This window comes from Octodon degus, unplaced genomic scaffold (genome assembly GCF_000260255.1).
Source record: "Octodon degus isolate 3935 unplaced genomic scaffold, OctDeg1.0 scaffold00021, whole genome shotgun sequence".
NCBI lineage: Eukaryota > Metazoa > Chordata > Mammalia > Rodentia > Octodontidae > Octodon > Octodon degus.
The window spans coordinates 3,150,911-3,159,237 of record NW_004524597.1 but is presented as its reverse complement, the minus strand read 5'-3'; positions in this window follow the sequence as shown (position 1 = coordinate 3,159,237).

The following is an 8,327-nucleotide window of genomic DNA, read 5'->3' as shown; positions in this document are numbered from 1 at the left end:
GTGGCCTCCCCTGGAAATAAGGGTCTCTGCAAGAAGACAAAGAGAGGCACAGAGAAGGACACAGAAACACACACAGATGCAGGCAGAGGGAGCCGTGCTGCCCCAAGCCAGGCATCACCTAGGACACCAGACTGGGAGTACCAAGAAGAGACTCTCCTCAAGAGCCTTGGGACGGAGTACAGCCTTCAACACCTGGATGTGGAGCCTCCAGTCCCCAGAGGTGCATTACATTTCTGTTGTGTTGTGTTGTGCTGTGTTTTTAATGCTGGGGATTCTAAGGCTGTCATGTACTAGACATAGGTTCCCTATCACTTAGCCCAAATTCTCTTTGCTTAAGTCATCAGATTTATGGCACTCTGCTGTAGGAAATTAATGTTCCTCCCAGCATACCCTTCTATTAAAGACAGTGGAGATTTGGCAGATACGTGAAAGAGAACACAATATACAGATGGGCTGTCCCAGGGCTCTGTGGATAGAGGCCATATGTGCAGATCTTGTGGGCTTATTGGACCCGTGGGCATTTGTTATTGTTTAATCAGTGGGTGCTGAGGATGCTACGTGGCTCTCTTTGGTGGAGGAACACTTATAAGTGACTTGTGAGTAAAAGCACATAGGATCAACGCTAATTTTTTTAAATTTATTTCTGCAAAAGACTTTTTGCCATTAATGCCCCCTCAGAATACTCCTACTCACTTCCAACAACGCACTCATCCCATCTTTCTGGCAGCTTTCAGAAGTATTTCTGGAAGTCTTCTCTTGTGACTGTCTTTGTCACTCAGTGCTGTCCAACAGAGAAGCAGGCTTATAAAAAATATAGCAGTGTGTCTTCATCTACCCAATTCACTGTACTTAGCACTGTGTGACTTCTGGCTTTTCCCCACAGTCAAAATGACCATAAAAGGGAAATATTTGGAATCAGTACTGGACACAGAAGCAGCCATGACAGCATAAGGTATTCGAAACAAAAGACTTCCAGACTGCTTCATAAAATGACAAGAATGATAGGGTAGCTTGAAGGAGATTGATGACAATGTGTCTTTTACAGTAAAAAATGTTAAGTATTTGTCATATTTTTTCATACTACATATTTGTAAAATAGCATTTATCTTCGACAAAGAGGCAAAACATGTTCACTGGAAGAAAGGTAGTCTCTTTAATAAATGGTGCTGGAAAAACTGGCTTTCACATGCCGAAAGCTTAAAATAGACCCACGCCTATCACCATTCACAAAACTAAAGTCAAAATAAATCAAAGCTATAAATATTAAAACAGAAATACTAAATCTACTGGAAGAGAAAATATGTAGAAATCATGAAGATCTAGGAGTAGGCAGAGAATTCATGAACAAAAACCAAACAACATGAGAAATACTTCAAAGAATCGACAATTGAGATCTCATTTTATTGAAATGTTTTTGAACATCAAAATATCACCAACAGAGTAAAAAGAAAATCTGCAAATTAGAAAAAGAATCTTTAACTGACTGTTCCTCAAACAAGGACTTCTATCTAGTACATATAAAGAATTTTTAAAAATCAGACACCAAAATTCAAAAACCTAGTCAAAAAAAAAAATGGGCAGCTGAGATGAATAGGCACTTCCCAGGTGAAGAATTATGAATGACCAATAATTACATTTAAAAATGTTTAACACCACTAGTCATTCAAGAAATGCAAATTAAAACAACACTGAGGTTCCCTCTCATCCCAGGGAGAATGGCTATTGTCCAGAAATCAATCAATAACAAATGCTGGGAAGGCTGTGGGGAAAAAGGAACCCTTATCCACTGTTAGTGGGAGTATAAACTGGTACAACCACTGTGGAAATCAGTATGGAGATTTCTCAAAAAACTAGAATTGAGGTCTCATTCAGCTCAACTATTCTCCTTCTGGGAATAGAGACTGCTACAGAAAACTGCAGAACCTTTAAGCTGACTGCGCTACCATCCTTAGTGTGGGATTCTTACGGCCCAAATTTCTGGATATATAATGAATGGTAGAAGGGTCAGAGGAGGAAAGACCATGGGTCCTCCATCTTCTTCTGAGGGAGGATCCTCAGAATTGCCCTAGGTCACTTCTCCTCAAGTCCCATCACCCACAGCCCATGCAAGTTGCAATTAAAGCTTGGAAGTGTAGTCTTTACCTCTGGGGAGGAATGTGTCCAGCAAAAATACGACACAACTAGAAGAGAAAGGGAACATGGATACTGTCCATGACTCATGGAGTAAGTGGAGCGAGGTAATACCTGAAGGGTCAGCAAGGCCCAGATTAAGAGTTTAAACTTGTCCATGAAGATAAGCTTGTGAGAACATGCATCACCTCAGTATCACAGTGACAAGTTGCCCACACTCCTAGCTGCTCCCTGCTGAGCTCTTCAACACATTTGGACACCCCAACATGACCAGTGATGTTGAGTCTGCTATTTCTTGTTCTCTTCCTTCATTCAACAAATCTTTGCTGAGCTGCTGCCAAGGCACCCAGCATCAATATAGCATGCTGCATGCCCTGCTGGAGTTTACATTCTGATGGGACAGATAGGCGATAAGCAAATAAACAGACAAAATACCTATTCAGATGTGATGGCACAGGCCTGTAATCTCAGGACCCTGGGTGGCTGAGTCAGGAGGATCATAACTTTATGCCTAATCTGGATAATGTAGGACCTTAGCAAGATCTTTTATCAAAACTAAAAGGGGATGGGGATGGAAGAACTGAGTTCATTCTCCGGTAATAAAAATAAAAAAAGAAACAGTTTCTGGGTTTGGTGGTGCAATCCTGCAGTCCCAGAACTGATGTTGAGGCAGGAGGGTTGCCAAGAGTTGGAGGCCATCCTTGGCTACACAGTGAGTTCAAAGCTGGCCTAAACTTTGTAAAGAGACCCTATCCAAATAAGTAAAGGTAACAAAATCAGGTACATATATCAAGTCTGACAAAAGGTGAGAAATACTACAGAGCAAAAACCATCATTCTGTATAGTAATATACTCTAATTATGAATGAATGAATGAATTAGTGAGTGACTAAATGAATGAATTAGTGAATGGAATGGATGAATGAATGAATGAATGAATGAATGAATGAATGAATGAATGAATGAGGTGGTCAGGGAAGGTATCACTGCAAAGATCTGGAGAAGGTGAGAGAATAGAGCGAGGCAGGACCTTCTAGGGTGGAAGCATCTCAGGCCGATGGCGCAGCTCATGCAAAGAACTTTGAGGGGATCAGGGCTGGAGTGAGGGGCAGCACGGTCAGCGGCTCAGGAAGACAGCAGAAGAGGAGGGGGTGCATGGTTGTGCAGAGGGGTGAATTAGGAAGGCAGCAATCTGAATTCTGTTTTCATAAGATCACTCTCTTTACTTTATTCTCCCAATTTTGAAGATAAAAATTCCCAGAAGTGCGAATTCCACCTTTCTCAGACCCTCGCCACCAGCCCAACACCCCCTGGGGCTAATTGAAGAGCCCTCTGTGAACTAGAGAAAGAACAAGACTAGAATTGGGTCCCAAGATGCTCAGCTGGCTCTCTGGGTACTGTCCTGGGAGATTTCAAGAAACACAGTCTGTTTTCTTAAAAATGCTTTTTTCTTATTTGTGTTACTTGTTCACCCTATCAGCACCTGCGTTTTATTGACAGTAGCCATGAAATTGATGTTGACTCACTTCTGTTTTGGAAAGAGAAATCTCTGATTAAAAGTAATTAAAGGGTACCAGCTGAGGCCCTGTGTGTGGCAATGGGGGAGTGCACACGCATGCTCAGACCAGCACACGCACTGTACATTGACCCTGTCTCCTGTGTGTTTATATTTGGGTGTCCATTGTACTGTGCCTGTCCATTGCGGGCAGGCACAGCTCTGTTCTGCCTGTGCCTGTGTGTGCCCTGTGTGAAGTATGTGCTCAGAGGCTCCCCATCCCAGGCACAGTAAAGTCCTGAATTCATACAATGGATCCAAAGCACATGCCCTGCCCACCTTTGCACAGATGTTTCCTACTGGCCCTCCCCGGGCTTACTCCACTCCTGCTAGGCTGACTTCCAGCCTGGCCCTGGAATACACTTAGCACTGAGATGCCACAGGGGCTATGCCCTGGTTTCTCCTTCTCCATGGCATGCTGCCCCATACACCTGCACAGCCCACTCCTCACTGCACTCAGCCCCTTGTTCACCTTTTGCCTTATCAGTCTGGCCTTCCCAGGCTCCTTGATCACTCTCCATTCCCCAACCCTGTTCTCTGCAACATCAGTCACAGCCTGGCCTCCCACCCAAAACTTAGGTTCTATGAGGGCAGGAGATTTGTCTCTTTGGTTGTTTTATCCCTTTCCCCCTTGCCCCACACACCTGCAATAGTGATCCACAGCAAGTACATGCAAAATGTATGTTAAGGACAAATACGTCTCAGGGAAGCTCAGGGAGGCGGACGGTCTGCAGGTCCACCTTTGTGCACATCTGTCCTGGCACCTGCATGAACACATTTGCATGGAGGACTATGTGTGACCTATCTGCATGTGTCCGCATTTCTGCCTGAATCTTTATGTACTGTACATTAATGTTCCTGGGCCGGGGAGGGAGGGATCCAGGGACGAAGACAAGACAGACAGCAGGAAATCAGCCAACACAGGCAGAAGCTTTTGTAAAGGTGCACAGGGTAGTTTTCAACACTTCAGAAATCTGCTGTCCAGAAAGGTACAATAGTGGTGACCATCAGCATTGTGCAAGTGTCATCTAGCTTTCTGGGACAAGGATGAAAGTTCACCCAGGCCTGGGGCCTCCTGTGGGCTCCCCATCAGCCTATACTGTCTGCACCCCGTGATTCAGAAGCCCCACTACCCACAGATAAAACACTCAGCAAAAGCCCAGTGGATACAAATGGAAGCTCTGAGATCCACACTAAAGGCTCAAAGGACCTTTAGGTGCCCGCCGCTCCCCGGTTTCAGGATACTCACAATCTAGTACAACATTTGCATCAGATTTCATTTCTTGTTTAAGATTCCAACTAAGACTGAGATTCTGGATGTCCCCCAGTGTTGAAGACTTACTGGATAAATGAGTAAATAACTGCCAACTATTAACGACCACCAGTACCAAGGGCAAGGGGTAACAGCAACAATAGTGACCATAAATAGCCGGCTACAGTAGTCACCAGAATAGGCTCTGGAGCCCTACAGAGCAGATTGGAAGGAAGGCCTTACTGAGGTAGGATAGAAGAAATAAAAAGTAGGCAAAAAGGAGACAAAAAAGAGATCATGATTTGAAACTTTTAAGCAAAATTTCACCTTCAGGACACTGAAGTTGCGTCGTCCTCGTCAGCATAGTGGTGAGTATCCCTGCCTATCAAGATACTGAAGTGCAGGGACAACCCACTCGGGCCCACCTCCTATCCCTCTCTCAGATAGGAGCTTTCTTTCCCTCAATAAATATATTCTGCTCATAAAAAAAAAAAAGACACAGAAGTTACTTAAGCCTTTTTTCCTTTCAGAAAACTCACTGAATTTTTTTTTTTTGGGGGGGAAGGGTCTACAGGGTGTTCAGGGTCTCACTACTAGATCAGACTCACAGTGGTCCGCCTGTTTACAGCCTCCCAAGAGCTGGGATTACAGGCGTGCACCACCATGCCCAGTCTCAATTGCCATCTCAGCACGCCCCGAAGTGGGCCCTGCATGGCAGGCCTGGGGATCGAACTCTGGGCCTCTGTGCCTGCTTGCAGGAGCTTTAATTCGCTGAGCTATTTGGCTGGCCCTCTGAAAAATAATTCCTAAAGGACATAAAGAAACAATAAAGTGATGAATTCGGCTCTAGGCCTGTCCTTGTCATCTGTAAATTGTGCTTCTTCCATCCTCACGGAGGCAGTAACATTACAGTGCAGTACCTCTCAGCTCAAACACATGTAAGTGGCCTGCACTCTGACCGCTGGCTATACGGGTGATGTAACAGTTAGAAGTACACATCCTAGATCATGTATCATGAATATATCCCTGAGACTGCAAAAATATACCTCACTCTGGTTCATAATGCCTCTCTCTCTCTCTCTCTCTCTCTCTCTCTCTCTCTCTCTCTCTCTTTCTCTGGCCCATACTCTATTTCCTTGAGTGTGTACCTTTTAATTTCTGCCTAATAAAATCTTTCCCATTCTCTTATTGACTCGTCCTGAAAATTCCTGTGGTGAGAGCGAACCTCTAGTCATAGTCTATATTTAGCATGGGTTAAATTCTTTCTCTCAGCTTTGGGAACCTCTCAGACCCAGTCCAGCTGTGAAGGGGGAAATAATTCCCAACGTGTTAGATGTCAGATGTGTGTTCATGCCCTTACAACATCAAGGAATGATGTCAAGAACCAAAGGAGGAAGTTTGCAGGGTTTTATTGGAAATGAGATGAATAGCTTCTGGGTTATCATGAGGGGTCCTAAGTGTGTGCCTATGCAGGCTCTTTGTCAAGAGTGTTTAATACAACAAAATCACATCGCAGATACAACATGGGTTAAACGTTGTCAATCAACCTATAGGATTACAAGTATGGTGCCAGAGCCGATATTGGTCCAAAAGGGAAGTGGGTCACACAGCAAGGGTACATGGACAGAACAACAGCATTGCTGGAAATGGATTCCAGTATGAATCTAGATGCTCCAGTCACGCAGTTAGGCATCTTAGGCCTAGCTGGATTCAGCGGGCCAGGCGGTATTAATTTCAAACCTCAGCTTGCCATTTTCTCTAGGGAGGCTTGCAGCTTGGCTGCTGCACGTCCGCTGTGAGGGCTGGCTCTCTTCAGAGTCCCCTCGAGCCACAGTCCTGGTGCGTCTCATTTCCACACTGACCCCCTCTGAGGCCCAGTCCCTCTCTGGTGGCCCACTGACTTTTAACTTAGCTGTCTATAACCCAGTGACATTATCACTTCCTGTCAGGGTGACTCTGTGTTACCAGGAGCCTAGCCACAGGCCTGAATATGGCCTGGACTGTCTGGATTTGTTCACCTTTTGCCATCAAGCATATGAGAAAATATCTACTTGTGGTGAGGTAGGCCTGTAATCCCAGCTATTTGAGAGGCTGAGACAAGACAATGGTGTGCTCCAGGCCACCCTGGAATATACAGCAAGATCCTATTTTCACAAAACAGGAAAAGCCTAGAAAATCCAAGAAAAGCCTATAAAACTGGGGAAGAAAAAAAAAAAAACTGGGGAGGAAATGAGACTGTAATTAGACCCCCCAGCAGCAAGGGGTCGGGGTACTCCAGGCTGAGTGTCAGTGGGTAAGCCCTTAGGAGAAATGGAGGACGGGTCAAAGCGTTAGACGCCCTCCTCTACTGTACAGAAGCACTTTACTTATAGGAAATATGTTCTACAAAAAGGCCAGGAAAGCAAAACACATGTGCTAAGCTGGGCGTGGCAGCACATGCCTATAATCCCAGCACTCGGGAGGCTGAGGCAGGAGGATCACTGAGAGTTTGACACCAACGTGTGGAGTACAAAGCGAGCCCAAGACCACCCTGAACTGCATAGCAAAACCCTGTCTCAAAAAGACCAAAAAAAAAAAAAAAAAGTGGAGTCAGTGTAAGTGATATGCGTGTATGGAATGTGCTGCTATTATGTGTGAAAACTTCCTTAGGTGTGATAATTGAAGTAAATTCGATTTTTTTTTTTTAGAGTGCTATTGCTATTTGCATTGTAATTCATATAGCAATTTATTTTTTGTTCTTTTTTAAGACTTTGTACCCCAAAAGACAGTCTATGGTGAAAATTTTCAGACTTTTTATGAATAATAAATGCTAAAAATGTAATGTCTTATTTTTCTGTTAAGCCCTCATTGTTTAACATAATAAAACTCATGAAATTAAAATTAGTAATTTATCAATAGAAACAACCTAAAGAAGGGCCGGCGATACAGCTCAGCGGACTAAGCACTTGTTTAGGTAAGCTCAGGGCCGAGGGTTTCATGTCTGGCACCACTGGCCGCACCGGCCCCGCCCCAGGGCGCGCTAAGCCCGCGCTGGAGTCCGGGCGAGGTAGTGCACACCTGTAATCCCAGCCTTAGGGAGGCAGAAATCAGAAGGATCACTATTGAGTCCGAGATGCATAGTGAGAGCCTGCACACACACCAAAAAAAAAAAAAAAAAAAAAAAAAAGAAAGAAAATAAATAGTCTAAAGAATAAACGTGGGTTTAACACACCCTTGTTCATGGGCCTTTATAACAAAAAATGTATTATGCCTCTCTGGCTAGGCGCCATGGCTGGGCATGGAAGTTGCACTCAACGTGAAGGCACTAGAGAACTGATTTTCTTTTCTTTCTTTCTTTTTTTTTTTTTTTTTTTTTTTTTTTTTTTTTTTTTTAGAGAGAGAACTAATTTTC